The sequence below is a fragment of the Callospermophilus lateralis genome, chromosome 13, assembly GCF_048772815.1.
Source record: "Callospermophilus lateralis isolate mCalLat2 chromosome 13, mCalLat2.hap1, whole genome shotgun sequence".
NCBI classification, from domain to species: domain Eukaryota; kingdom Metazoa; phylum Chordata; class Mammalia; order Rodentia; family Sciuridae; genus Callospermophilus; species Callospermophilus lateralis.
This window is the reverse complement of record NC_135317.1, coordinates 46,335,638-46,344,236: the sequence shown is the minus strand read 5'-3', so window position 1 is coordinate 46,344,236 and position 8,599 is coordinate 46,335,638.

Here is an 8,599-nt window from a genome sequence, read left to right as displayed (position 1 = left end):
TCCCCTCTGCCCAATCCACAGTTCCTTCATTCTTACCTACCCCCTCCCCCATTATGGATCAGCATCCACTTATCAGAGAAAATATTTGGCCTTTGGATTTGGGGATTTAGCTTATTTTGCTTAGCATGATATTCTCCAGCTCCATTCATTTACCTGCAAATGCCATAATTTTATTCTTCTTTCAGGCTGAGTAATATTCCATTATGTGTATATACCATATATTTTTTTTATCCATTCATCTGTTGAAGGGCATCTAGGTTGATTCCATAGTTTAGCTAATGTGAATTGAGCTGCTATAAACATTGATGTGGCTGTGTCATTGTAGTATACTGATTTTAAGTCCTTTGGGTATAAAGCGAGTAATGGGATACCTTGGTCAAATGGTGGTTCCATTCCAGGTGTTTTGAGGAATCTCCATACTACTTTCCAGAGTGGTCGAACCAATCTGTAGTCCCACCAGCAATGTATGAGTGTATCTTTTTTCCCCACGTCCTTGCCACACTTATTATTGTTTGTATTCTTGATAACTGCCATTCTGACTGGAGTGAGATGCACTCTTAGAGTAGTTTTGATTTGCATTTCTCTAATTGCTAGAGATGATGAACATTTTTTCATATATTTGTTGATCAATTGTATTTCTTCTTCTGTGAAGTTTCTTTTCAGTCCCTTAGCCCACTTATTAATTGGTTTGTTTTTTGGTGTTAAGTTTTTGAGTTCTTTTATACATCCTAGAGATTAGTGCTCTATCTGAGGTGCATGTGATACAGATTTTCTCCCATTCTGTAGGCTCTCTCTTCATGTTATTGTTTCCTTTGCTGAGAAGAAGGTTTTTAGCTTGAATCCATCCATTTACTTATTCCTGATTTTACTTCTTGTGCTTTAGGAGTCTTCTTAAGGAAGTCAGACCCTAAGCTGACATGATAAAAATTTGGGCCTACTGAAAAAGGGAATTTATTAGATTGGCTTACACAACCAGAAGCTGGATAGTCCACAAAGGCTGTCTGCAGGCTGGAGAGCTAGAGGAACCAGTAGCAGCACAGTCCAAGCTGAAGCCTCAGAACAAGAGGGATCAACGGTGCTACCCTAGTCCCAGACTGAGGCTTCTGGAAACTCCCTGGAGAATCACTGGCAGAGTCAGCTGTGGAAAAGTGAAGGAGCAAGAAGAGTCTGATGTCCTCAGGCGATGGCAGCAGCAATCTAGAACCCATTCAAGGAGACTGGAGTTGCAGCTCCTGTTGCTTCCTTATTCTTCCAACTTTATCCAATCTGAGCCTCCATCCTATTGGACGCTGAGGGTGGGTGTCCAGTTCAGATCGATATCTTACATGTCAAGCATTCTTAGACACACCCTCATTGACACACCCAGAAACCTCTTAAACTCATCGAATCAAGTTGACAACTCAAATTAACCATAGTACTATTAATAGCAAAGATTTGACTGTCTTTGAGCTCCTAAGACTTCAGTTTTAAATGGAAATTCTAATGTGAAAATTAAGTGACTATCTCTTATGGGCCAAGCAATATGTTACATGCATTATCTGGGCAGGGGCAGATATGGCATAATGACTTGGAACATGTGTCCTGAAGCCACATTGCCCAGATTTGACCAGTGGCCCCATCACTTTGCTAACTGAAACCTTGGCCAAGTAACTTAGCCTTTCTATGCCTTAGTCTCCTTAACTATAAAATGGTGAAGAAAAATAATTCCTGTATCAGAAGTTTCTGTGAGAATTAAATAATAGAATACATGTTAAATTCTCAAATAAAATACCTGGCACATGGGAAGCTATTAAAATATTAACTATTCTTGCCTGGAGCAGTGGTGCATGCCTGTGATCCCAGTCAAGTTTTTGCAAGTTAAAGACAAATGAATAGCTCTGGTGGCTGAGGCAGCCAGCCTCAGCAATGGTGAGCTGCTAAGCAACTCAGTGAGATCCTGTCTCTAAATAAAATACAAAATAGGGCTTCGGATATGGCTCAGTGGTTGAGTGCCTCCAAATTGAATCCCTGATACTAGAAAATATATATATTATCTATTCTTGACATCCTATGTGTCTTCAGGGCACTGGAGTCGAGGAATTTGAGGCTCAAGGGGTAATTTCCCCTAGGTCACGAAGGCCAAAACTGAAATAAGCCATGCTCCTGATGCTCCAGCCCAGTACTCTGTTCATCACACTGAGAGACCTCCCCAAGGATCCCTGGGTCAGGATACCTTCATACATGCATAACTAGCTTTGGTTCCAAATTTGTTTTAGAAAGCAATTGAATCCCTGGCCCTTACCATTCTTATCTCATCTACAAGTTAAAATTATGTTCTTAAGAATCTCTAAGTAGATGTTCTATAGGAGTATTAAAATTTTCTCCATTACAAAAAAAATTATTTTTCAAATATAGCTTGGCTTTCCTTTTATGTAGTACCTCTGGCTACTATTCAAATCCAAGCCCACTATCCTTTCATTGTTTCAGTTTTTTTATATCAGGAAAGACCTAAAATTTGGCTCTGAAAATTTCCTTAATTTGTAAGAAGAAATAATCCCCTGGAAGTCCAATTATTATGACCAAAGAGGAAAAACAAAGCTTTTCTAATAAGAAATGACCAGCCTTGAAAACACGGGGTTTTCAGAATTAAACTGCTGACTTCATGTCATATCCTTTCTTGACCATTGTCTAGATATATCTGCCAAAAGTAACAAAAATTGTTGCTGCAAGCAAAAGTCTTCCTAGGTAGTGACATTGATAATACTTTGCCTTGCAGAGCCTCAGGGAAGAATCTGGCTAGAGCTTAAAGTCAGGGATGTACTGAGTCATTCCCCCAGAGAGGGGTATTTCTTTAAAGCTGTTTCAGACAGAGGAAGAGTCACCCTCTGACCTCTGAACAGATTCCTCTGGCAATTTCCAGAATATTTGCTTCCAAAAACATTTCTTCTTTTGTTTCATTCCCATCAAGAAGCACTTACAGGACATCCATTCAGCTCTGGGGAAGCATCAAGAAGGAGAAGGAAACAAGGCATACATATGGTGAATATAGCCTTGAGAATTTAATGGAAGATGCAGGGTTTTTTTTTTTTTATATTGTCTATGTAAAAAAGATACATACAAAGAGGGATTATGTCCAGACAGTGAATTGCAATATTTATATCATATATTTATATATTTAGATACTTATATATTCGTATATTTATATCATATAAGTACCATTTGTCCTCCTCCAGCCTTATAACTGAAGGAAGTAGGGAGTCCTCTGAGCTCTGATGTTTTGCAAGTTAATGACAAATGAATCTGGAAATTGGTATAAGCCACCTAAAGGCAAACATTCCCTGGTCAGGCAGATAAAGGAGATCTACCATGTTCATAGACTATAGATGAGACAAGCCCGTCCAAACTGAGAGAATGATGGGGTAAGAAGAGATGGCTTTTAGACCTGAAGTAAGAGTTGGGGAAATAAATTTTTCAAAATTTTAGAATAAATATGTGTCAAAGTTTTATTTAATTTATTGATGAGGAAACCAATAAGATAGAAAAAGTTAGTTCAAAGATTATTTGAAAAACTATTTGTAGAACTAATGAGAAATTTTTGGAATTAGATTATTAATTTAGGTTCAAAAATGATAAATGTCCTCTCAGGAAATCAAATTATAACAATTGAAGTTATTGTTTTCTATTACCTAGAAATAGTTTATATCTTTATCCAGTAAAGATCTATAAGTTAATACATAACTTTGGAGAGTTAGGACCCAACTTAATAGTAAATAGTGAGCCAAATGCAGAGAAACCCCATAGATTATTAAGTACTTATCTTGAGTGGCATTTTTTCGTTGTAGATGGACACAATACCTTATTTATTTATCTCTATGTAGTACTGAGGATTGAACCCAGTGCCTCACCAGTGCTAGGCAGGAGCTGTACCACTGACCCACAACCCCAGCCCCAGACTGGTTTGTCTTATAAAAAACAGGAATTCATTTCTCATGGTTTTTCTGGAGCCGAGAAGTCCAAGATCAGGGGGTTGGCAGATTCAGCGTCTGAGGGCCTCTTTCCTGAACTGTGGGCAGCCTTTTCACGTGTCCTCATATAATAAAAGGGACAAGAGAACTTTCTAGGTCCTCTTTTATAAGGGCACTAACCCCTCATCACCTTATCCCAAAGGCCCCCACCTCATCACCTTGGGAATTAGGTTTCAGTATGTGAACTGGAGGAAACACAAGCATTCAGGTGGGTCTGTCAGAGAGGCCTCAGTGGAAGCCTTCTTTGCCTCATGCCCAAGTTTTAGAATGAGTTGATGATTTTAAATAATAATTTAATTTAATAATTTAAATAATAATTAAATAATTTCCAAGATTAATCTTTTGATCACCATACCCAAACAAACAGCAATCAAACAAACAAAAAAAATCACCTGTTTTTGGCTTAATTTACATAAATAACAACAATAGGTGCCAATTAAACTTGTTGATATGGTCAGAAAATTAACATGGATCTGAAAACTACATAATGAATCCAAGATTGCTTTTTGATTGCTTTACTCTAAAGACCTTATCTTTCAGTTTTCCTTCCTCTTTCTCTGCTCCCCCCCGCCTCCCCCAAAGAATCCCCTATTACAAGATAGGAAATCAGACCAAAATAAGGAAAAGGGGGTGGAGAATCCCAAGAAAACAGAAGATAGATCAGTAGAAGGGATTGAGGGTGAGGGATGGACAATGGGAGTAATGTACAAACTATTATATAGGTGAAACATATATATCACAGCAAATTTCACCTTTATAGGTAATATAAAGGTGACATAGATCACCTTTATGTACATCTATAAAGCACTAATTTTTTTAGAAAAAGAACTCTAAATAAATAGAAGGAAGACAAGTAGAGAAAAAGGAGTAGGGGAAGGAAAAAAAAGAGAAGAAAGGGACATATTAGGGACTGAACTGGAGCAAATTATGTTCTATGCTTGTATATAATAATGTCAAAATTAGTCCCAATATTATGTATAACTATAATGCCATAATAAAACCAGAAACAAAAGCAAAAACCTATGATCAGAATTTGAAAGAACAAATAAAAACCCAGAGAGCATGCTATCACTGCTGGAGAATAATTTTGGAAAGAAAGGCTATGTGTGGGCTTATGTAGCATGTGGGGCTCTTCTTAGGCAACATGGTTTAATCAACTCCCACTTAAAACTTTCTGTGTGACAATCTCTAAAACCATTAAATTTTCAAAAGTGTCAAAAACATGAACACATATAACAACAGAATAAACATCTATTGATAATTTATTTAACTCAGTTATGAGGGTATAGTAGAATAATCTGGTTTAAAAACATTGGAAGTATGAGTGTTTGTGCCATTGAAGAATGAATGCAGAGTTACACCATCACTAGGTTGTAAGTTAAAAGCTGGTTTATGTTCTGCCATAACCATACCCTTTGGAGTTATCTCTTCTCCCAGACAAACAGAATTTGCTTCTCTACTCATCTGGCACAAATCTCCAAATAATGGCAGTAGATCCAGGTTCAGATCAATAGTAAATAGTAAGCCCAACCAAAGACACAGGAAATTGATCAGCATTTGGATAGGCCTTTCAAATCAATTCTCCAGCATGACACTGAAAGGACATGAACTTCTCCTTTTGCCTTACTCTCATGTTTTGGATAACTTTTCCTTGTAAGACAGGCAGATGGTGTAACTGGGAAAAAAGGAGGAATAAAGCAAGATGTTAAAAGAAGCAAGATGGCCAACCAGATGCTGATTTAATACCAGTGTTCTCTTATGAGAGTTCATACTGAGAAGGGGATCTGTGAGGCCAAGGACAATAGGGAATCACTGAAGAGGAGTTGGGCTGTCAGGGCTGACAAAGAGAAGGTTGTGGTGATGGGCACAGAGTTCCTGAGTCAGGATGCCCCAGACTGCGTGAAGAGTTTTCTTATTCTAGCCTCCTGTCTGGTCTGAGTAGGTGGTATAGATCTATGTCTAATGGACTATGTCCATGGTCTAGACACTGTTTTCACAACAGGTCATTCCATCGCTCATGGTGTAGGGATACCAAACCCTTGCTCATTTGGTGGTGAACCCCTGAGCCTCCATGACCCTGAAAGGGAGCTGTCCCCAACAGCTCTCATTGCATTCTAAGCTCTTGTCCTCATCTCTATTTTCAGCAAGATACCTGGCACCAACCAGTACTAGGTTACTATTCTCTGCAGTTCACATTCACCCATATCGTTCCCAGGATGCTACTTCCCTCTGCCCCTCAACCCCATCTCAGTCTACGCACCTCACCACCATCACCATACCATCTGCCTACTGGCCTAATACTATCTCCCTCATCTCAACCTACAGCTCCTTGCCTTTGTCTGTCCCTTTCTAATAATGCTCAGTCTGTTTCTTCCTCTCTGGAGCAAGGTCAGCTATGTCCCCACCCCCGACACACACATACAAATGTCTCTTGGCTTTGGGTACCTCTCACAAAAGCTAACTCTACTCAGCATAACCCTACCCCATGTCTTCTCAGTGAGACACCCAGTATGGCTGCATCTCTCTGTCTTTAGAGTTCTGCTTCCAGCTTCTCTATATTCTAAATGTTCTTCAACTCTGAGTCCTAAGGCCTCGCTCTATGACTCTATCTCAGATCATTTATAGACCAGGTGGCCTGTGGATTAGACCCACTGTTCCCTGGGGTTATCCAGGATTTGGACCATATCCAGACCATCTTTGCAGCTATAGCTTCCCCAGGCCAGTTTCAAGATCCTGACATGATTCGAGGCTGGGGTGGGATTAAACCACAGACTATTCTCCTGTATCTGCCCAATATCCACAAGCATCTCAGGTCCTGGGCTACATCCTTCATCACCTCCTCCCTACATGTTATCAGAATCCCAAAACAACCCTAAGTGAACCTCAAAACATCCTTATTATGAATCCATGTTTCCTCAGTTTGCTTTTTCAATTTTTAGAACAGATTGCAATATAATTAGAAGTAATTGTGCCTATCCTTCGAAATCTTTAGAAAAACCAACTCAGACCAGATTTCTCTTAGCTGTTTCTACGGGCCTCACAGGAACCAAAGAGGTAAATGTGAGTGGAAGGGAATGCTGTCTGCTTTCCTCTTGCCCTCCCAGCTATCCCCAGCTCTGTGGGCTGCTAGGGGTACCCTCTCAGGACATGAATCACACTGACTTCCTTAGCTCAGGCTCTGGGCAACATGGCAGGCCTGAGCACTTAATCAATGGTCTGTGGGTCTTTCCTCTGGCCCTTCCATATAGAATCCTCTTCTTCTAGTCTTCTCCAAGGAGGAGCAGCCACAGATCCACAGAACTGCTGACAAAACTTCTCCCCACAAAAGAGTCAAAAACTTGAGAAACAGCCACCCAGGTTTGCATCCTGGCTCCCCCATGTACAGTAGTGTAAATTTGAACAAGTCACTCTTATTATCTTATCCGTAATATAAATAATATTAAGGTGCCCATACATTTCACAGAGTTTTTCTGAGAATGGAAGGAGACCTAAGTAATTGTAATGAAACATCAGATAGTTGTGAGAATTCACTTATAGTAATAATATAGTAAATAGTAATGATAAAAATTTAAGTGTGTCATTAGTATGCCAAGTAATAATATCATCTTTCATAATATACCTATCATAATCACATGGTTCTCAGTCTCCCCATAGACTAACTTTCGTTAACTTCATAGAGGGGGCACTGTTTTCCCCATTTCCTTTCTCGGGAAAGATATGCAATTACCTGAGGATTTTTTACTGTTTCTTTTCCACCTCCCTCTCCACATTTCCTCCAAACTCCCATCTTGAACCTCAGGGCAGAGTCATATGAACTAGAGGCCCACTTCAGCCCTGCCCCTTCCTCTGTCCAGCAAGGAGTGTACTCCTTTGACTCTGTCCCACATTCCCCGTGGCACATCGTGTCACACACAGGCATTACATGAACAATGGCCCTGTGACCAAGTATCTTTGGAAAATGCTGGACAAAGTTAAAGTTGTTTCGGTTTTTCACGTGTGAAACTCTTCAAATTTTGATACACTGATGGAAATTATAAATTTCCAAGTGGGGGATGTGGGGTTTTTTTGTTATTGTTGTTTGCTTTTTAATTGTTGTTGTTGTTGTTATTTTAAATTCTTCACTATTTCTTAGACTATGTAGGGTGCTAGGCACTCTGGCAGAAGCTGGGGGAAGCAAGCATGTAAGAAAAATTCTCCAGGGTTGAGGAGCATTGATTGCATGTTGTAGGTCATGGATACACAAGCCTTCTTTGTATTATCCATGGTAACTGAAATTCCAAAGAGGAGCCTTAGTTATCAGGGGAACCAATGCTCTCTCAGTGCATCAACAGCCATGGTCCCTGCCTGAAGTGTGATGTGACTCCATTCCCAGAAGGTAAGCTTGCTATGAATAGCCTGGCTGCCCTCTGTTGATAACCTCTAAAGGGCAAAGAACATTTACTCCTGTAAAGTTGATACAGCTTAAGTGTCAGAATCTCTACCCTACACAGGTGACTTTTAAGACCCTGTCCTGGACCTTGCATTTGTAATTGAGTACTCTTTTCCTAGTTCCCAAATGAATACGCTTTGCCCCGACAAATCTCGGATCCACCCTT